At 39.7% G+C, this 22,906-nt stretch overlaps 1 protein-coding gene, 4 non-coding genes and 1 pseudogene across 5 annotated transcripts in view; all 6 read right to left on the bottom strand.

The window, feature by feature from the left end:
- LOC134824674 (Bardet-Biedl syndrome 7 protein homolog) overlaps positions 1-22,906 on the bottom strand; it is a 638,888-nt gene that overhangs the window by 498,541 nt on the left and 117,441 nt on the right. The gene's annotated exons all lie outside the window — the stretch shown is intronic.
- LOC134825607 (5S ribosomal RNA) lies at positions 10,387-10,504 on the bottom strand (annotated as a pseudogene).
- On the bottom strand, positions 11,246-11,364 carry LOC134825598 (5S ribosomal RNA). The gene has a single exon (XR_010161578.1). It is a non-coding gene; the product is annotated as a 5S ribosomal RNA (ribosomal RNA).
- LOC134825597 (5S ribosomal RNA) lies at positions 18,763-18,881 on the bottom strand. Its single transcript, XR_010161577.1, has one exon. It is a non-coding gene; the product is annotated as a 5S ribosomal RNA (ribosomal RNA).
- On the bottom strand, positions 19,650-19,768 carry LOC134825596 (5S ribosomal RNA). Its single transcript, XR_010161576.1, has one exon. It is a non-coding gene; the product is annotated as a 5S ribosomal RNA (ribosomal RNA).
- Positions 20,527-20,645, bottom strand: LOC134825623 (5S ribosomal RNA). The gene has a single exon (XR_010161587.1). It is a non-coding gene; the product is annotated as a 5S ribosomal RNA (ribosomal RNA).

The following is a 22,906-nucleotide window of genomic DNA, read 5'->3' as shown; positions in this document are numbered from 1 at the left end:
CGCGCACGCACGTATTATTTTATACTTTTTGCTTTCTAATAAATATCGTGTCAATGTGTACGTCTAAATGTTCATGCTTTGTGTAAACCGAATAGAATTGAGATTAGTGACAAGGATAAGGACCCAAGTGCCTGTACGGCTTTTTCGGACCCCTGTGGACCACTACTCTTGAAGTCGCTCTACAACTATTGAACATTTATAACTGTTATATAATATATAACGACATTTGACAATTATTATCATTAATCTATAATCTAGCTGTCTTGCTGAGGGGGAGGAGTAAACGCTTCACAAACTAAAGTGCTTACAACATACAAAATTTAAAACCATCAACACGGTTATAGTTCATATCAAGGGCCAATTTGGTATACCTCTATTTCGTTGTAATATCTAGTATTATATATCTTCACATCTTAATACTATAATGAATTACAATAGGATACATGTTTCGAGAAAGAAAGGTTAGTCCGATTATTAACAAAAGTAAACAAAAGTCCATCAGGGACTCCACGGAGTCGAAAAAGGTACACGGCTGCTGTCTGGTGCTGCTAGGCATTTATTGATCAAGATGTTTTATTGTATTGGTTTTTGATGATTCTATTGTTCGTGACTAATCAAGTTCTAAGTGGGGGTATAAAGTGCTGCTTAAGATACTTCGTCATCTCATGTCCAGTATAATGAATAAGATAGTAAACAATATAGTTTCAGTAGTTGACCCATACAGTTAAGTCCGTCATAACTCACAATTGTTTAGTCATCTGTCAAATGTCAAAGTCGTTGTGTGTTTAGTCGCTGAGTTAGCAGTAAGATAAGTTGTTACGCGCGCGCGCGTTTAATCCCGTCGACGTGAAATGTGACAATGAAAACGCTACAGAATTATTGTTTTCGCGCGTTACGTAGAATTTACTAGTGTGTAATACTGGTTAACACTGGGTGTACACTGAGTGTAAGTCGCTAAGTTTCATATACGAGCCGAATATTTCTAATTTTGAGTGTATCGTGAGCATGTTTTACAGTGCAATTGTTCGGTACTAGTGTGTTTGTGTGTATATATAAATATATCATCTGTGGAGTATGGTGTGTGGACTGTGGTAAATAATGTGTTTAGTTGGAGTGCAGTGGTTGCATGTATGAGGAAAGATAAGTGGTTATTTTAGTAACTCACATTAATCAAAACTTGAGCTTATTCGTGGCAAAATTAAGCTCACACCAATCAAGTGTATCATGCTTGAATTGCAATTCTTGTAAAGCAATTTTCAATGTATTCTTAAACCCGTTTGTCGGAGTATTAAAACTTATCTTACTTGATGTTTGTCGACAGCTGTTCCACATGTAGGATGATTGGTAGATGAATTGTGAGGATGGTTGTGATGTGATGAAATAATCCTCTCGTCGTGGTGACCTGTTAAATGATGAGTACAGTGATAATGGTTCCTCTAACTTATTAATTTTGAATAGTTCTAAGAGACAAGTGTACTTATACAGGTTGTGAACAGTTAACAATTTCTGATTCTTAAACAAGGGTTTAGAGTGTTCTTTTTTGTAAAAGTCCACACCTAGTCTTTGCTCACCAAATGGTCGTGTCCGGGCACAAGTTCTAAATTTTTCTAAGTAAGCTTCTTTATCCCCAAATAGAATTCTTATACACTTTTTCTGTGTTTTAAAGAGAGGTTCGAGTCGGTTGTTGCTAATACCACCCCATACAGATATTCCAAATCCCAAATGTGATTCGAATAAAGTATGGTATAAATCCTTATAATACTGTTTAGGGACAATGTGTCGTATTCTGCATAACTTACCTACTTCACATTTAAGTTTTGAGTTAAGTGACCGTGTGTGAGTTTTCCAATTAAGTTGATCATCGATAATGACACCTAGAAATTTAGCTTCTTGGACTTTTTTAATGACAACATTGTTCAAAGTTAATATGTTCTCGTCATTTTCTACTTCCTCTTTGGCACGTGACGGTCTAAAGTGTATAAAACAGCATTTCTTAATGTTAATATGTAATAAGTTTAGTTTCATATACTTATAAACAGATGCTAAAACTTCATTTCCCTTTTCGTACAGTCTTCTGACACATGTTTCTTCAATAAATATGTTAGTGTCATCGGCAAATAGTATAAACGTTCCTATAATTGATGAGTTTCGGATGTCATTTATGTAGATGATAAACAGCAGGGGACCTAAACAGGACCCTTGGGGCACTCCGTAGACAACGGGCAGTTTCTCAGAGTCTTCACCTAATACTGAGACATACTGGTATCTATTCGACAGGTAACTTGCTATAAGGTTGTTTGCATTTCCACGGATCCCATAATTTTCTAACTTATGCAGTAACTTTTCATGTGAGATTGTATCAAAAGCTTTGCTAAGATCAATAAATATTCCAAGTACGTGTTGTTTTTTCTTGAGACGTGATTCTATGTGGTTAACTGAGTAATTTAAAGCATAACTAGTCGAATGATTTTTACGGAATCCGTACTGGTTTTCATACAAGGAATTCTGTGCATGAAAGAAGCTATATAATCTGTTGAATATAATTTTTTCAAATATTTTACCAAATACTGCAAGTGTCGACACAGGTCTATAATTTTCAAGGAGTTCCTGGTTATCTTTCTTGTAAATTGGACTAATCCTTCCAATCTTAAGGTCATCAGGGAATATGCCATCTTTCATACATTCATTGTACAGTACAGTAAGTAGAGGAGTGACTATTTTTGAGGACTGTTTTACAACATGAATAGGAATATCACTTGCCTTACCGTTCTTAAGTTCAGATATGATTTTGCTAACCTCGTCTGTTGTGCAGTCATGCATGTAAATGCTGGAGGTGTTTGAGAGCGGTAAATAGTCATAGAAACTAGGTAGATTGTTTATGTTCATTTGACCAAGTTCATTGTAAGCAGTATTTAGGTCAGAGGCCAATGATACGAAATACTTATTGAATTCGTTTGCTATGATCCTCCTGTTCGTTATCTTAACGTTGTCTATGGTGAACAGCGACTTTATTTCACGCCGCCGTTTTCCTCTTATACTATTAATTAGTTCCCAGGTCTTTTTACTATTCCCGCTATTTTCTGCAAATTTACCAGAGAAGTAATCTGTTTTCACTGTTTGACGTGTTTTCTTTAGGACTTTTCTGTATTCTTTGTAGATAAGGTAGCGACTACGTTTTAGTGAGCATTCAGGGCACTGGCAAATCCCGCCCTTGTTATCAGTTTCCCCGAGTTTACATTTTCTATTTCTTATCTCAACCCAATTTTCGTACAGTTTATGCTGATTATTAATTGAGCAAATGAGACCGGGAGTTATCCAAGGGTTAACCTTAACAGTTCTCTTAGAGGTTTTCGGGGTTTCTAGTTTAAACGATTTTTCGATGCAGTTTTTGTAAGTGTCATGGAATTCAGTAAAGTTATGGATTATTTTAGTTTTAAGCTCATCTTCAAGATCCACTAGGAAGCCGTTAACATTTGATTGACAGAAATCGTAATACTGTTTAATAGAAGTTTTTCCAGAGTTGACTTCAACATTCCAGTTAAATATGTTAAAAATAGGCGAGTGGTGAGTTATTCGTTCTTTTAGGGTGCCTGAAGTAATAACATTCTCAATGTCGTTGGTAATTATGTTGTCTATGCAAGATGCTTTACAGCCTGGTTTTTCGTGAGTAGCAATAGATATTAACGGACAAAATCCTTTACTGAACAATATTTCTTCATATTTTTGTACATTTTTGTTATCTTTATCATGAAGATCGATATTAAAGTCTCCAGCTAGATAACTAAACTTCGGCATGTGATCAAGAAGGTTAGAAAGTTCAACTAGAGCTTGGGAAATACAGCCACTTGGTGGACGATACAAAACACCTACATTAACAGGTTGATCTTCGTTACTTAATGATAAGACAAGTATTTCTAGATTTTCTGTGACTTGTGATATATTTTCAATTACTGTAGCATTTAATCTATCGTCAACATAAAGGGCTACTCCAGTGCCCTTTTGTTTGTTAGGTGCTGTGTCCTGATAGTAACTATTATAACCGTCGAGCTGAAATAGGTTGCTTAATTCTTTCCCAGTGTTGGTTTCAGCTAGGCCTATTACGGAGAATTTTGTTTTGTACCTACAGGTTTCAATGGCAAGGTTGTCAAAATTTGATTTATTTCCATCAATATTTTGAAAGAGAATAGATGATTGTTTCTTTACTTGGTTGCAGAGAATATTGGTAAGGTCAGATGCAGTGTATGAGTTACAATTATTTAAAGTATTCGAGATTTTGGTTGTGTATTCGTCTAGGTTGTTGTCGTCGTTGTCATTGTCAGTGAGTAGTTTAAATGGGTTGTATTTAACCTTGTCTAAATGGATACAACGAGTACAGTAAAACTCATTAGATTGGCTATTTGTATTGGATTTGCGATAGCATTTATGGTGCATTATGCAGTCACAGTGGAAACATTCAACTATTGTTTGGCCGATGACTATGTTCTTAGAACAGACAAGACATACCTCCTTAATGAGGGGAGTCATGTGGTTGGTAGCCATCCACGTGACCCTGACTAGCAGCAGCAGGAACAACAGGACCAGTTTCTCTTCCAGCAGTCACATCCCTGAAGGATCTACTGTCTACCTTTGTGGACCTCCTCTTCCTTTTGTCGATACCACCGTTAATCCTGAGAAGAACAGTGTTACGAATAAATTGACCTAACTTTGCTAGTCCCCTCCAGTTGAGGTGAAGGAAGTCTGGTTTTTGGTGTTTGTTGAGGTCGCGAGAGAGAGAGCGGTCAAGTAGACCATCTCTATCACAGAACTCATCAAATCCATCCACATAACTGACACCAAAATTGGACGGGAGCAGCCTACGTCGAATCAAACTGTTAAAATATATAAGTTTTCTATTTAAGTCAGCACGTTTAGAGGGAATTGCTGGACAAACAAAAACATGTATACACGGATTGACAGATTGTATCTGTGCAATCTTTGAAGCTAATGCGTTATAAATAATTTCAATGTCATGTTGGTTCTTGACGTCTTCGTTTTTGAGGTCGTTGACCCCGCACAATATTACACAGTTTCTATACCCCAACGTGACATAAGGATCTATATTATCAATGACCGGAGCGAAGATGCGTTTGCCAGGTAACCACTTGCCGAATGACTTAGCAGGATCAGTACCAAATTTCAAGCCTCCAGTGTTTGAATCCCCGATGATGCATGTGGCATTTCTGTTCAACGAATTCACGGATCTAAGTGTGATGCTGTAACGTAGCCCTTCTATATCACCTGCATCAATACGATGGTCGAACAGTGCTTGGCTATGACGTGTCATAACATACAAGGACCGTGGGTCACATTGCTGCTTGTGCTTATCAGTGCCTGTGTGAGAGTCAGAGAAAGAAACCTGACATGCAGAACCAAGCGAGACAGTAAATATTTTAGACTCTGGATGGATGGTAGCCTCGTCATCAGAGTGTCTAGGTAGCTTGCTGTCTGTTCCTTCAAACCGATTTACTAAGCAGCTGTTGATCTGAGGTAGATCACCCTGGCAGAACTCATTATTGATTTTGTCAATGAGTTCCTTGAGAACCGATGGTATTGCCTGTGGCTTTTCAGATGACTTGGAACCTGGGTAATCATACCTTTCCCCATATGTTAGGCAGGAGCGGTCGTTCTCAACTTTGAAGTGACTGCTGTCCTTAACAAAAAGTTCTCCTAAATCATTTGCTGTTTGCTGATCAATGTAGTCATCTTTGAACATTTCCACAGGTTTCTGCTCATGATTGGGTAGCTGCACAGGGACTGTAGGGACTGGAGAACGAAGGTGCTGAGTAGGAGGTCCTGGATGCAATGGGGTGGGAGGAATGCAGGGGCCAGGATTATGCAATGGCTGTAATGAGTCTAAGGATTGTTTCAATTCACTTATGCCTGCAGCTGCAGTGTGCTCATTGGCACAGAGTACAGTGAGCTGTTCAGAGATGTCCTTCAGAAACTGCTCAGATGAAGCTGAGGGTGAGGATGGTTCTGTAGATGGTCTGGATGACAGAAGTTTCAGGTCCTTCTGAAGTTCGGCAATATTAGTATTGATTGATTCTAATGATTTGTCCTGAAGCTTTATTTCATTATTTAGCCCATTAAGGGAGTTCTCTTTAAGAAGCAGGTGTTGAAGGTGAACGTCGAACTGGGAGAGAGTGTCAAGGTTCCTAGAGAACTGTTCGAAGTCAAATTTTTCAAGAGCTGAGCCTGCTGAGCTTGCTGATGCCACGAGTGCACTGACAGTTTCGAGATTCTTAACAGCTGTAGATGCTTCAAAATCTGAGTTGGCCTGTTGCAAAGCCCTTGTGTTCCTGCAGCTGTAACAAAATTCACCTCTCTGTTTCTTCAGTGTTGATACTGGTGCCACGAAGCAGTATGGGCACAGCCATTCTACCATGGAGTTGATAGCTGACCTCGTTATACCCTTCATAGACAGGCAGTCCACATGCCACTCTTGATGACACTTAGAACAGTCAATGAGGTAAACTTTACCGTTAAAAGAGCGTTGACATGGACATTTCTTCTTGTCCCTATGTTTCCTGTTTTCCTGATCTTCATTGTCCACTGTAGATTCAGCTAAAATGTTGCGAGACAAGCTATTAGATGTTTTAGGAGTACCTGAATTCTTCCTATTTGTCGCCATTCTCAAATCAAATATAAGTAATACTGACCAAATAGATCCGACTTGGGGTCGGCTCCCGTTAAGTGTTTTGTTTTGGAGGGGATTAGGACTTCAGAGTTGATGACCCTAGTAAAGTGTAGATGACCCTAATAGAGTGTAGATGACCCTTAGCTTAGTACGCCCCTTCGGGGGAGTTGTAACATACCATTCCTGAACACTCAAATTATTTGTTATATAGTAGTGTTGAAAGTATTAATAACTACATTATTTAAAGTTAGTATGTTCTCGTCATTTTCTACTTCCTCTTTGGCCCGTGAGGGTTTAAATGAATAAAACAACATTTCTTAATGTTAATATGTAATAAGTTTAGTTTCATATACTTGTACACAAATGATAGAACTTCATTTCCTTTTTCGTATAGTCTTTTGACACATGTGTCTTCTATAAATATGTTAGTGTCGTCGGCAAATAGTATAAACTTTCCTATAATTGATGAGTTACGGATGTCATTAATATAAATAATAAAAAGTAAGGGACCAAGACAGCTCCCCTGCGGCACTCCATAGACTACTGGAAGTTTCTCGGATTCTTCACCTAATACTGAGACATACTGGTATCTGTTCGACAGGTAACTTGCTATAAGGTTATTTGCATTTCCACGGATTCCATAATTTTCTAACTTATGCAGTAACTTTTCATGTGATATTGTATCAAAGGCTTTACTAAGATCAATAAATATTCCAAGAACGTGTTGTTTTTTCTTGAGGCAAGATTCTACGTGGTTCACTGAGTAATTTAGGGCATAACTGGTCGAGTGATTTTTACGGAATCCGTACTGGTTTTCATATAAGGAGTTCTGTGAATGAAAGAAGCTGTATAATCTATTGAATATAATCTTTTCAAATATTTTACCAAACACAGCTAGCGTTGATACAGGTCTATAGTTTTCAAGGAGTTCCTGGTTATCTTTCTTGTAAATGGGACTAATCCTTCCAACTTTAAGGTCATCTGGAAATATGCCATCTTTCATACATTCGTTATACAGTACAGTGAGTAAAGGAGTAACTATTTTAGAGGACTGCTTAATTACATGAATCGGTATGTCACTTGCCTTGCCATTTTTAAGTTCAGATATGATTTTGCTAACCTCGTCTGTTGTGCAGTCATGCATGTAAATGCTGGAAGTGTTTGAAAGCGGTAGATAATCATAGAAACTAGGTATACTGTTTATGTTAATTTGTCCAAGATCATTGTAAGCGGTATTTAGGTCAGAGGCTAATGATACAAAATATTTATTGAATTCGTTTGCTATGATACTTCTATTTGTTATCTTAACGTTGTCTATGGTGAACAGCGGCTTTATTTCACGCCGCCGTTTACCTCTTATACGATTTATTAGTTCCCAGGTCTTTTTACTATCACCGCTATTTTCAGCAAATTTACCAGAGAAGTATTCTGTTTTCACAGTTTGACGTGTTTTCTTTAGGACTTTTCTGTATTCTTTGTAGATAAGGTAGCGACTACGTTTTAGTGAGCATTCAGGGCACTGGCAAATGCCGCCCTTGTTATCAGTTTCCCCGAGTTTACATTTTCTATTTCTTATCTCAACCCAATTTTCGTACAGTTTATGCTGATTATTAATTGAGCAAATGAGACCGGGAGTTATCCAAGGGTTAACCTGAACAGTTCTCTTATACGTTTTCGGGGTCTCTAGTTTAAACGATTTTTCGACGCAGTTTTTGTAAGTGTCATGGAATTCAGTAAAGTTATGGATTGTTTTAGTTTTAAGCTCATCTTCAAGATCCACTAGGAAGCCGTTAACATTTGATTGACAGAAGTCGTAATATTGTTTAAAAGAAGTTTTTTCAGAGTTGACTTCAACATTCCAGTTAAATGTGTTAAAAATAGGTGAGTGATGAGTTATTCGTTCTTTTAGGGTGCCTGAAGTAATCACATTCTCAATATCGTTAGTAATAATGTTGTCTATGCAGGATGCTTTACAGCCTGGTTTTTCGTGGGTAACAATCGATATTAACGGACAAAATCCTTTACTGAATAATATTTCTTCATATTTTTGAACATTTTTGTTATCTTTATCATGAAGATCGATATTAAAGTCTCCAGCTAGATAGCTAAACTTCGGCATGTGATCAAGAAGGTTAGAAAGTTCAACTAGAGCTTGGGAAATACAGCCACTTGGTGGACGATACAAAACACCTACATTAACAGGTTGATCTTCGTTACTTAATGATAAGACAAGTATTTCTAGATGTTCTGTGACTTGTGATATATTCTCAATTACAGTAGCATTTAATTTATCGTCAACATAAAGGGCTACTCCAGTGCCCTTTTGTTTGTTAGGTGCTGTGTCCTGATAGTAACTATTATAACCGTCGAGCTGAAATAGATTGCTTAATTCTTTTCCAGTGTTGGTTTCAGCTAGGGCTATTACGGAGAATTTTGTTTTGTACCTACAGGTTTCAATGGCAAGGTTGTCAAAATTTGATTTATTTCCATCAATATTTTGAAAGAGAATAGATGATTGTTTCTTTACTTGGTTGCAGAGAATATTTGTAAGGTCAGATGCAGTGTATGAGTTACAATCATTTAAAGTATTTGAGATTTTGGTTGTGTATTCGTCTAGGTTGTTGTCGTCGTCGTCATTGTCAGTGAGTAGTTTAAATGGGTTGTATTTAACCTTGTCTAAATGGATACAACGAGTACAGTAAAACTCATTAGATTGGCTATTTGGATTTGATTTGCGATAGCATTTATGGTGCATTATGCAGTCACAGTGAAAACATTCAACTATTGTTTGGCCGATGACTATGTTCTTAGAACAGACAGGACATACCTCCTTAATGAGGGGAGTCATGGTTGGTAACCATCCACGTGACCCTGACTAGCAGCAGCAGGAACAACAGGACCAGTTTCTCTTCCAGCAGTCGCATCCCTGTAGGATCTATCGTCTACCCTTGTGGACCTCCTCTTCCTTTTGTCGATACCACCGTTAATCCTGAGAAGAACAGTGTTACGAATAAATTGACCTAACTTTGCTAGTCCCCTCCAGTTGAGGTGAAGGAAGTCCGGTTTTTGGTATTTGTTGAGGTCGCGAGAGAGAGAGCGGTCAAGGAGACCATCCCTATCACAGAACTCATCAAATCCATCCACATAACTGACACCAAAATTGGACGGGAGCAGCCTACATCGAATCAAACTGTTAAAGTATATAAGCTTTCTATTTAAATCAGCACGTTTAGAAGGAATTGTTGGACAAACATATACATGCACACCCGGATTAATAGATTGAATCTGGGCAATTTTTGAAACTAGATGGTTGTAGATTATATCAATATCGTTTTGGCTTTTTACATCTGTTTGTTTCAGGTCATTAACCCCACACAATATAACACAGTATCTCAATTCTCAATTTTCACCTAACTGTTTACTACTACTACTAACTCTTTAATAGTAGTAGTAGCAATGTTTGATAATTCCAGGCGAATAGGAGTATAGCTTGTCAGACCTCAGACGTTTCCAATTCTAAGAATAATAGCGGTAAGAACTTACATTTTACTTGAAATTCCGGTATTCTATTATCAAATGCCGAATATTAGGCCCTAGTTATTAGTATTAATCAAACTATTCGGTAACCAATAACCATATTCTGACGTTTTGGCGCCCACCTTCATTGAGGCCGCATCAAAAAATGAGGAAATTAACAAATCATTTGCAAAAGGATCCGCACCGGGAATTCCCAGGCGGTCACCCATCCAAGTACTAACCCGGCCTGCAGTTGCTTAACTTCTCAGATCGGACGAGATGGGGTGTATTCAACCGAGAATGGCCGTATCCGAAAGTTATGAAATTACGGCCACTACATTTAATAATTAATTCCTCAGTTCCTGCAAATATTAGTTTTATGGCTGGCGATTAGCACTTTGATTGTAACAACATTGCTGGCTACTTTTTGGTTGTGATCACAAAACCATGCTAAGAGGACATGACTCGGAGCTGGCTGTCGGGATACAACACCGGGAACTCTGTTTATCTTTATTATTGAATCGTTTATTAGAGCCCTCCTTGTGGAAGGCTTACCAAAAGATGTTAGGTCTGGTCTCCGGAGAGAACCAGTTACACATTGGAACTTAATCTTACCTCAAATTATTTGTTAGATAGTAGTGTTGAAAGTATTAAAACTGCCCATTGAGTGGTCCCAGGCCTGGTTATATGTCAACCTAGCTCTTTCCTTGCTCGGATCTGTAGAATATTTCCTTGCTACCCTCCAGAGCGGCAAGTAATGAGACACGTGAGGTCACAAGATAGCATGATTTAACGCCAAAGTGGTCACCTGACCATCTCATGTTGCCCATAATGGCTTTCCCATTAGCCACCTTAAAAGGGATGTAATTGGACGTGTTGGAGATGCAGCTCGATGCTGCCCACACTACATCACAGTGCTCTTGACACTGTTCCGACCTCTCCTCAAGTTTGGCCGGCCATTCAGATGAAATGGGGGGGCCATTTTAGGGGTCACGTTGCCTAAAAAAGGGTCACCCTCTCAAAAAATGAGGAAATTAACAAATCATTTGCAAAAGGATACGGCACCGGGAATTCCCAGGCGGTCACCCATCCAAGTACTAACCCGGCCTGCAGTTGCTTAACTTCCCAGATCGAACGAGATGGGGTGTATTCAACCGAGTATGGCCGTATCCGAAAGTTATGAAATTACGGCCACTACACTTGTTTTATATACTGTATCTGACAAATGAAACCCACTGATTCTTGTACCAACTATGGTCATAGGAGACTAAGGAATATATACATTAGTAAATAAGTTACATAATAATACATAATAAATTACCATATATAACACCTCCCCTTCTATTTTCAAACCACTTGACATAAACAACAAAGATTAAATTATATACCTCGTGTTAAATTATATATTAAAATAAGCCGCGCACGTACAAAAGATTACTAACTGGCTAGTCTGTATTCTGAAAATAATTCCGCGCTCAACATAAAGTAAATACCAAATCATCAAAAACAATTATTTCACTGCCAGTGAACAATTATCATACTGGACTAAATATTTTAAAAACAACTCTTAAGTTCATCATGCTGTTTTCTTGAAACCAGCAAGTAACTTATAATCAACTTTCGGCTTAGATCGAAGACTAACACGTAACGGTATAATATCATCTGTCACATTACGATTATCAACATTAACTGGTGTACTGTTTACATTCTCTCTATTCGAAATATCAGAACTTCTACTAGGTAAACTATCGGTTAAAATATCAGGTTCTCTAAAAACTGGTTCAGCTGTTATCACAGATTCAGGTGTACTCACAACCAATGGACTTACTACTGGTCCAGCAATCTCAGATAACACAGGTTCCACAACAGGTACAAACGGCACAACTCTAACCTGGTGATCATTGTCCGGTACAGTTGTAGATCTTCTTAACACATCTTTTACTCTCTCTTTTATCGAATCAGCGTGTTTCTGGATCACTCGGTTTCTGTATACCACATCGTATACATTCGACGTACCAACTCTCTGTAATATCTTAGCTTTCTCCCAAGTCTTATCGTTAGTAGCTTGAATCCAGACGTCTTGATTATCCACAAACTCTCTCCTCTTTTCATTTAGAAGTTTCTGTTCCTTGTCGGGGTGTAAAGATTTCAATTTCTGTTGATCCGATGGCTTTAAGGCCAGAGGGGGGGGGGTAAAATTCGTTTTTCCAGTTTTCACATATTTGATCAGAGCTGCTGGAGACGAACAAGAAGAAAAAAACCGGACCGAAATTTGACCTTGCGTTTTTGAGATATCGCGCGCCAAATATTGAGGTTTACCTGTAATTACATGTAAACCTTTAACTTAAACTGTAAAAAGTTTAAAAACCTTAACTTGAGAAGACTGGCTACACCCAGAAGCTGAAACTTGGCACAGGTGTTCTTTGGGGTGTAAGGCAAAAACGTTATGTTTTAGAATTTTGATTTTTGCCTTTGTTCTTGAAATATGAGGTTAACTTTAACCCAAATTCGATTTTATTTCGAATTTGGGGTAAAGTTAACCTCATATTTCAAGAACAAAGGCAAAAATCAAAATTCTAAAACATAACGTTTTTGCCTAACACCCCAAAGAACACCTGTGCCAAGTTTCAGCTTCTGAATGTGGCCAGTCTTCTCAAGTTAAGGATTTTGGTATGAAAAAAACCGTTTCGAGTAAAATGAGTTTTGGTGTTTTCATTTCACTGCCAAAATCTCAAATTGTGCATTGTTTTCCGTATTTAGTAGCGTCTCCATACAATTTTTGCTTTAAGGTGTAAAGATCTTCATTGAGATACTTTATATTGGGAAAATCAACATCATAAACCAAAATTTGTCTAAAAATGAGGTTAACTAGATCATGATATCTTGTAATAGTTGTAAAAATATGATTGTTAACCTCGCTATAGACCATATTACACTGGGATTGGTTTATCAATACATTGCTATACATGTAATAAAACATTTGCTCAGTGTAACGATAAAGTTTTTGAGGTTAACATGTGATTGACTGGCCCAATATTCAACAAATGAGAGGTTAACCTCATTTTTGAGCCATTTACGGGTGAACTCTTCTACTTAAACATGGTCATTCCAAATCACCTTTGTCACGTGATAATATTTGAGGCATTGTAATACAAATAGATACCTCACTGTGATATTGTGGTACATAACAAAAGTAAGAATCGTATGTAAATAATTCTTAAAATACCAAGTGTGATGGTTAACCTCATTTTCAACACTTTCTCGAGATAAAATTAAGTGAATCAGCACTACATCTATTTAGAAATTTGTATGTCGTAATCTTACGATAAAAATAACAACCCTATCGTCTTATCTATTTTCGCTATACCTAAATTAAGAGGTTAACCTCATTTATAAACGTTTAGATAGCGTTTTTACTGACAATTATGAACCTAGAATTCAGAGTTAACATTTGCTGACCGAAATAACAAAAAATCTTGGAGTAAAATAAAATCTTAACCTCAATTTTAGTAACCTCAACGTTGCAACCCTAATTTTGTAAGAATCGGTTAACCTCATTAATCAAAAAAAGTTAAGCAGTTACAAATATGTGAATGGCAGCAAAACTTTTGTCATCAAAAAATGAATTTATTTAAAGAATGATATTTTTGTAAAAATTTTTGAGCGTTTACCCCCCCCTCTGGCCTTAATGCGTGCAGGTTAGAACGTAATGTTCTACCGTACATTAGAACTGCGGGTGGGGTATTTGTCACCGTATGAGGGCAGTTCCTGTAGGAGATTAGAAACTCTGCTAAACATTCGTCCAAATCCCTATTAGTTTCCCGCATCTTTTTCAGCGCTTTCTTGAATGTTCCGTTAAACCTTTCAACAATCCCGTTTGTCTTAGGGCTGTAGATTGGAATAAACAGATGTTTGATCCTGTGTTTCTCGGTAAACTCGCTCATTTCCTGGTTCTTGAAATGTGTTCCATTGTCAGAAACCAGTACACAAGGATATCCTGTTCTAGAAAATATCGTATGTAACGCTTTCACGGTAGCATGAGCTGTTGAACTGTTCATCCTGATAACTTCCGGCCATTTGCTGTAAGCATCTTGCAATACTAACCACATGCTGTTCATGAACGGTCCTGCATAATCCACATGAACCCGCTGCCATGGTCCGGTTGGTTGATTCCAGGGATGATCAGCGACTCTAGGTTTTGAGTTACCATACTTTCCACAACTATCACATGTTTTACATGTGTTTTCAATATCCGCGTCTATTCTCGGCCAATACACATAGCTTCTAGCTATCGATTTCATACCACACATTCCAATGTGCGTGCTGTGTAAGATCTTCATGACATGACCTCTTAACTGTGCAGGTATCACCACTCTCGTTCCCCAGGTAATACAGTTAAGTTCCAATGCTAACTCATCTCTTCTGTTCCAGAATGCTTGCATATCCCCCTCTGCTTTCAAGTTACTTGGCCATCCCTCATGAATGTAACCAAATACCTTACTCAAAACAAGGTCTTTTCTAGTTTCCCTCGCAATCAGCTCTGCGTCAATGTAAGCATCCTCCAGAGTAACAGCAAATATCTCAGCTAGATCATCTTGAACTTCTGAAGTTTTCACAGATTTACTGCACGGTAATCTGGATAAGAAATCACAGTTTGCATGTTGCTTTGTTGACCGGTACTCAATTGTATAATCATATTCTGATAGGAATAATGACCATCGGTTTACTCTACTTGAAGCCATCTGCGGAAGTCTGTTCTTTCCAAAGATATAAGTGAGCGGTCTGTGGTCGGTGATCAGCTTAAACTTCCGTCCATACAAGTATATGTTGAACTTCTTGATCCCCCATACAATCGCTAACGCTTCTCTATCAATTTGAGCATAATTTCGCTCTGCTGACGATAGAGTCCTAGAAGCATACTCTATTGGACGTTCCTCCCCTGAAGGTAGTACATGGCTCAGCACTGCGCCCAATCCAACACTAGATGCGTCTGTGTCGAGTTTTAGCTCCAACTCCGGCTGATAATAAGTCAAAACTCGATCTGATCCTAGCATCTCAATCAACTTGTCAAAAGACTTCTGTTCCGTCTTTGTCCACTTCCAAGACACATCTTTGCTCCTCAATCTATCTAGTGGTGCAACTACTGTTGATAGATCTGGTAGAAATCGTCGATAATAGTTAACTGCTCCAAGAAAACTGACTAGCTCCTCCGTGTTCGTTGGAACTTTAGATGCTTGTAAGTCTTTCACCTTACTCTGCACAGTTCTAATACCGTCCTTCGATATAACGTGACCCAAGTAAACAACTTGTTCTTTCTCGAACTGGCTCTTCTCACGGTTGCATTTAAACCCTTTCTTCTCCAAGATTTGTATCACACGGTTCAAGTTTTCCAGGTGTTCCTGCTTTGTTCTCCCAGACACGATGATGTCATCAATCCGACATGCAGTCATCGGTATTCCCTTGAGAGCTTCATCCACTACTTCCTGAAAAATAGCACCCGAGCTTGATACGCCATAAGGTAAACGATTCCACCGGTAGAGTCCAAAAGGTGTGTTTAACGTCGTCAATGTCTTATCTGCTTCCCTCAGCTCGAGATTGTTGTACGCTTTGGCTATATCCACCACGGTAAACACAACACCTCCTCTGACTGCATGAAGACATTCCTCTAACGAAGGAATAGGATACTGCTTCACTGCGAGACACTTGTTAACTGTTGACTTGTAATCACCACAGATCCTTATCTTTTGCTTTGTGGTAACCACAACAATGGGCGTTGCCCATTCAGAACTTTCCACACTCTTTAAGATTCCGTCTTCTACCATTCTTTGGAGTTCTTCTTTCACCTTGTCTTTTATAGCAAACGGTAACATCCGAGCTTTCAACGATATAGGTGTAGCGTCGTCTTTGATCCTCAGTTGAGCTTTGAATCCTTCTACAAGTCCCAGACCACTAGTGAACACTTCACTCTGTTTCAACTGGTCCAGAGTTCTGAATAGAACTGTAGCTGCAGGTTGATTCTTTGTCTTTGTTCTTCTTTCTTTATCCTCGATGAGTCTTACATCGAGTCTCTGATCTCCCTTGGTATTCCTACCAAAGTCTTTGACTCCCTTAGCATCCTCGCTAGGGTCTTTAACACGAACAACAGACTTCTCGCTCACACTGCACAACACATCAGGCTGCTCAGTCTCACCATGCGACAAAACACTGTCACACTTTACGGACACACGTTCCTGCGACATCAACACAGACTTACGGTCCAAACTGACTGACTCGTCCATGGTCTCACCATGTGACACCTCACTGCCACACTCAACAGACACACGATCCTGCAACACGGACTCACGGTCTAGACCAACTGACTCAACCTCTCGCACAACATACTGACACAAACTACTCTTACCCTCAGCGTTGAATCTTTCCAGTATCTCTTTCAACCAACTCTTACCCAGGAATGCTGTTATCCAGTTCCATCCAAACAAAGCCGGAAAGTTCCCTTTGACAATCACTAAGTCTAAACCAGGGATTCTCTTTCCTTTGAATGTCACATTAACAGTAGCCTTTCCCTTAGCTTCCTCGGACTGACCGTTAGCTACTTTAAGAAGCTGATGATGCGGAGACAACACACAAGACAAACTTGACTGTACAAACCAACGTTCCGAACACAAAGCAACACTGGAACCTGTGTCAAACTCCATAGATACATTGACAGACTTACGAACATCACCTAAATCTAACTTAACAGAAACTCTAGGTTTCGGATTAGAATCAACTCGGTTAATAGAATCAACTATATGAATTGAATTAGGTTCCCAATTTGCAATATTACTATCGTTATCAAAATCAGTATCTACATGATCAACTTGTTGCACATGATTTACACAATTCTTCTTAATGTGTCCCATGCTTTTGCATTTAAAACATCTCGTTTTGCAATCTTTAAATATGTGTCCCGGCAATTTGCACTTGTTGCAAATTATATTTGACTTAGGTTTACCAGGCTTCTTACCTTTACCTTGCTGCTTGCCAGAATAGTCCCCTGCTGGTTTCCTCCACTTGTTAACGCGATTCACACCAGCTGCACCGGACGTAGACGGCGTCACCGCATCCTTACCAACAATCTGAGTCTCCCTCTTTGAACGCTCTTTAGTAACAATTTTCTCTACAGCAGTAATAAAAGTGAGCGTTTCCCAGTCCTCAGCTAACAACATGTCCCGAAAATCATCGCAAAACAATCCAGAAATAAACTGTTCAAGACATCTTGTGTTGAACACATTACCAGTGAAGTTACTCCGTTGCGCACAAGATTTTAATCTTGAAACATAAGCTTGCACTGATTCATTGTTTCCTTGCTTCATACGACTGAATGTAAAACGTTCGGTTGGCACTGTTGGCTTTGGACAGAAATGATCTCTCACTAACTGTTTCAGTTCTGTGTAGGGAATTTGCACTAACTGACGTGGATACACAACGTTTTTCATATCGGCATAGACTGATGGCTCCAACGCTGTCAAAAACTGTTTGCGTTTCTTCAGTTCACATGCATTATACAACCCTGTTTGAGTATTGAACGATTCGTCATTTGCAAAATTCTCTCTTACCGGTAACTCCTCGATATAGTCTTCTCTGAGGCTCACCCATAACTCGAATTGTTCACTAAACTCATCAAAATCTGATCCGCCGTTGTAAGTCCGTTTATAGCTCGTCGCCATTTTTATATACTGTATCTGACAAATGAAACCCACTGATTCTTGTACCAACTATGGTCATAGGAGACTAAGGAATATATACATTAGTAAATAAGTTACATAATAATACATAATAAATTACCATATATAACAACTTGATAATTAATTCCTCAGTTCCTGCAAATATTAGGTTTATGGCTGGCGATTAGCACCTTGATTGTAACAACATTGCTGGCTACTTTTTGGTTGTGATCACAAAACCATACTAAGAGGACGACATGACTCGGAGCTGGCTGTCGGGATACAATATCGGGAGCTCTGTTTATCTTTATTGTTGCATCGTTTATAAGAGCCCTCCTTGTGGAAGGCTTACCAAAAGATGTGAGGTCTGGTCTCCGGAGAGAACCAGTTACACATTGGAACTTAATCTTACCTCAAATTATTTGTTATATAGTAGTGTTGAAAGTATTAAAACTGCCCATTGAGTGGTCCCAGGCCTACTTATATGTCAACCTAGCTCTTTCCTTGCTCGGATCTGTAGAATATTTCCTTGCTACCCTCCAGAGCGGCAAGTAATGAGACACGTGAGGTCACAAGATAGCACGATTTAACGCCAAAGTGGTCACCTGACCATCTCATGTTGCCCATAATGGCTTTCCCATTAGCCACCTTAAAAGGGATGTAATTGGACGTGTTGGAGATGCAGCTCGATGCTGCACACACTACATCACAGTGCTCTTGACACTGTTCCGACCTCTTCTCAACTTTTGCCGGTCATTCAGATGAAATGGGGGGGGGGGGGGGGGGGGGCCATTTTAGGGGTCATGTTGCCCAAAAAAGGGTCACCCTCTCAAAAAATGAGGAAATTAACAAATCATTTGCAAAAGGATACGGCACCGGGAATTCCCAGGCGGTCACCCATCCAAGTACTAACCCGGCCTGCAGTTGCTTAACTTCCCAGATCGAACGAGATGGGGTGTATTCAACCGAGTATGGCCGTATCCGAAAGTTATGAAATTACGGCCACTACATTTGATAATTAATTCCTCAGTTCCTGCAAATATTAGGTTTATGGCTGGCGATTAGCACTTTGATTGTAACAACATTGCTGGCTACTTTTTGGTTGTGATCACAAAACCATACTAAGAGGACGACATGATTCGGAGCTGGCAGACGGCTGTCGGGATACAATATCGGGAGCTCTGTTTATCTTTATTGTTGCATCGTTTATAAGAGCCCTCCTTGTGGAAGGCTTACCAAAAGATGTGAGGTCTGGTCTCCGGAGAGAACCAGTTACACATTGGAACTTAATCTTACCTCAAATTATTTGTTATATAGTAGTGTTGAAAGTATTAAAACTGCCCATTGAGTGGTCCCAGGCCTACTTATATGTCAACCTAGCTCTTTCCTTGCTCGGATCTGTAGAATATTTCCTTGCTACCCTCCAGAGCGGCAAGTAATGAGACACGTGAGGTCACAAGATAGCACGATTTAACGCCAAAGTGGTCACCTGACCATCTCATGTTGCCCATAATGGCTTTCCCATTAGCCACCTTAAAAGGGATGTAATTGGACGTGTTGGAGATGCAGCTCGATGCTGCACACACTACATCACAGTGCTCTTGACACTGTTCCGACCTCTTCTCAACTTTTGCCGGTCATTCAGATGAAATGGGGGGGGGGGGGGGGGGGGGGGGCCATTTTAGGGGTCATGTTGCCCAAAAAAGGGTCACCCTCTCAAAAAATGAGGAAATTAACAAATCATTTGCAAAAGGATACGGCACCGGGAATTCCCAGGCGGTCACCCATCCAAGTACTAACCCGGCCTGCAGTTGCTTAACTTCCCAGATCGAACGAGATGGGGTGTATTCAACCGAGTATGGCCGTATCCGAAAGTTATGAAATTACGGCCACTACATTTGATAATTAATTCCTCAGTTCCTGCAAATATTAGGTTTATGGCTGGCGATTAGCACTTTGATTGTAACAACATTGCTGGCTACTTTTTGGTTGTGATCACAAAACCATACTAAGAGGACGACATGACTCGGAGCTGGCTGTCGGGATACAATATCGGGAGCTCTGTTTATCTTTATTGTTGCATCGTTTATAAGAGCCCTCCTTGTGGAAGGCTTACCAAAAGATGTGAGGTCTGGTCTCCGGAGAGAACCAGTTACACATTGGAACTTAATCTTACCTCAAATTATTTGTTATATAGTAGTGTTGAAAGTATTAAAACTGCCCATTGAGTGGTCCCAGGCCTACTTATATGTCAACCTAGCTCTTTCCTTGCTCGGATCTGTAGAATATTTCCTTGCTACCCTCCAGAGCGGCAAGTAATGAGACACGTGAGGTCACAAGATAGCACGATTTAACGCCAAAGTGGTCACCTGACCATCTCATGTTGCCCATAATGGCTTTCCCATTAGCCACCTTAAAAGGGATGTAATTGGACGTGTTGGAGATGCAGCTCGATGCTGCACACACTACATCACAGTGCTCTTGACACTGTTCCGACCACTTCTCAACTTTTGCCGGTCATTCAGATGAAATGGGGGGGGGGGGGGGGGGGGGCCATTTTAGGGGTCATGTTGCCCAAAAAAGGGTCACCCTCTCAAAAAATGAGGAAATTAACAAATCATTTGCAAAAGGATACGGCACCGGGAATTCCCAGGCGGTCACCCATCCAAGTACTAACCCGGCCTGCAGTTGCTTAACTTCCCAGATCGAACGAGATGGGGTGTATTCAACCGAGTATGGCCGTATCCGAAAGTTATGAAATTACGGCCACTACATTTGATAATTAATTCCTCAGTTCCTGCAAATATTAGGTTTATGGCTGGCGATTAGCACTTTGATTGTAACAACATTGCTGGCTACTTTTTGGTTGTGATCACAAAACCATACTAAGAGGACGACATGATTCGGAGCTGGCAGACGGCTGTCGGGATACAATATCGGGAGCTCTGTTTATCTTTATTGTTGCATCGTTTATAAGAGCCCTCCTTGTGGAAGGCTTACCAAAAGATGTGAGGTCTGGTCTCCGGAGAGAACCAGTTACACATTGGAACTTAATCTTACCTCAAATTATTTGTTATATAGTAGTGTTGAAAGTATTAAAACTGCCCATTGAGTGGTCCCAGGCCTACTTATATGTCAACCTAGCTCTTTCCTTGCTCGGATCTGTAGAATATTTCCTTGCTACCCTCCAGAGCGGCAAGTAATGAGACACGTGAGGTCACAAGATAGCACGATTTAACGCCAAAGTGGTCACCTGACCATCTCATGTTGCCCATAATGGCTTTCCCATTAGCCACCTTAAAAGGGATGTAATTGGACGTGTTGGAGATGCAGCTCGATGCTGCACACACTACATCACAGTGCTCTTGACACTGTTCCGACCTCTTCTCAACTTTTGCCGGTCATTCAATAAGAACAGAACAGTAAGAAATTATCCTTTCTTAGGAAGCTAAATGAAGCTATTGAAGAGGGTCATATTCTTGACTGGAAAAAATTTAAAAGGCTAAAACAAGAACATGACACTAGTCCCCTACTAGACAAATTCGATCTGGCTAGCTTTCATGATTTCTTTGCTTCCCTCTATAATAAACCAGACCAGGAACCAGATCTCACTCACCACAATCACAGACATTACCCTGAACCACCAGATCTGGACATCCTAAACAAGCCCATATCTGATTCTGAACTTACTTCCGCAATCAAAAAGCTCAAAAAGGGTAAAAGTTGCTCAAATGACTTGATCTCAAACGAGATGCTTCAGAGCCTAACTCCGCTTTGTTTCCAAGTCATCCTCAAAACATTCAACCACTCTCTGGTCTCAGGCTACTATCCATGGCATACCAGTATTATCACTCCTATCTATAAATCAGGCAACCCCTTCAGCCCAGACAATTACAGAGCAATAGCAGTTGGCAGTTGTATGGGTAAGCTGTTCTCTAGCATCTTACTTGAACGTCTGTTACACTTCAAAAAGCTCTACTGTCCTGACCCAAAAGAACAGCTTGGATTTTCGAAAGGTGCCCAAACTAACGATCACGTTTTCACCCTCAAGACAGTAATTGACAAATACACAAAAGCTAAAAAGGCTCGTCTTTATGCATGCTTTGTTGATCTAAGAAAGGCCTTTGACACTGTATGTATGGACCTCCTTCTGCACAAAATTACATGCCTTGGAATAACCGGTAACTTCTTCAACTGCCTAAGTGATATGTACAAAACTCTATTGCCCATATAAAAATTTCCAAACTCTTGTCGCCTAAAATTGAAATTGGCAAAGGAACGGAGCAAGGACACCCCCTATCACCAGACCTCTTTAAAATCTACATTAATGACTTTTCATCTCTCCTGAAATCTGTTGGTGACTATCCAGTTCTTGCTGACGTTCTGATATCACATCTGCTGTGGGCTGACGATCTTGTCCTTCTTGCTCTAAGTCCCGAGGCCTTGCAAGTCAATATCAACATTCTATTTGATTTCTGTAACTCCATGGGCCTTGAAGTAAATATTAAGAAAACTAAGATTGTAATATTCAGCCCTCCCAAACGAAAGCAGTCCTATGAAACATTCGCACTGGGAGGTCAGCCCATCCAGCACACCGATAAATACTGCTATCTTGGCATAATATTCCACAGAAATGGATCGTTTACAGCAGCAAATACTGAGCTGAGGGCCAAGGCTCTCCGTGCTCTCTATGGCCTCAAAGGCAAAATAGTTAAGGATGCCCTCTCACACCGTGCCCTTAATATTCTATTTGACTCCTTAATAAAACCAATCCTGCTTTATGGCTGTCAAGTCTTATGCCCCACTCAAAACCATGAGATACCTTTCAAAAATAGATGACAAAGCCAACCCCCAGCATACCTTGAAGTACATTGCACAAGACCACTATGAAAAATTCCACCTAAAGTTTATCAAGTGGTCTTTGTCTGTACATTCAAAAGCATCAAATATAGGTTGCTGGGGCGAAAGCGGGCGCCACCCTCTATTCTTTGAAGCCTGCAAACTTGCA

Source organism: Bolinopsis microptera, chromosome 13 (assembly GCF_026151205.1).
Source record: "Bolinopsis microptera isolate Bmic1 chromosome 13, MBARI_Bmic_1.0, whole genome shotgun sequence".
Classification (NCBI taxonomy): Eukaryota; Metazoa; Ctenophora; class Tentaculata; order Lobata; family Bolinopsidae; genus Bolinopsis; species Bolinopsis microptera.
The sequence above is the reverse complement of the archived record's forward strand: the minus strand, read 5'-3'. Positions and strand labels throughout refer to the sequence as shown.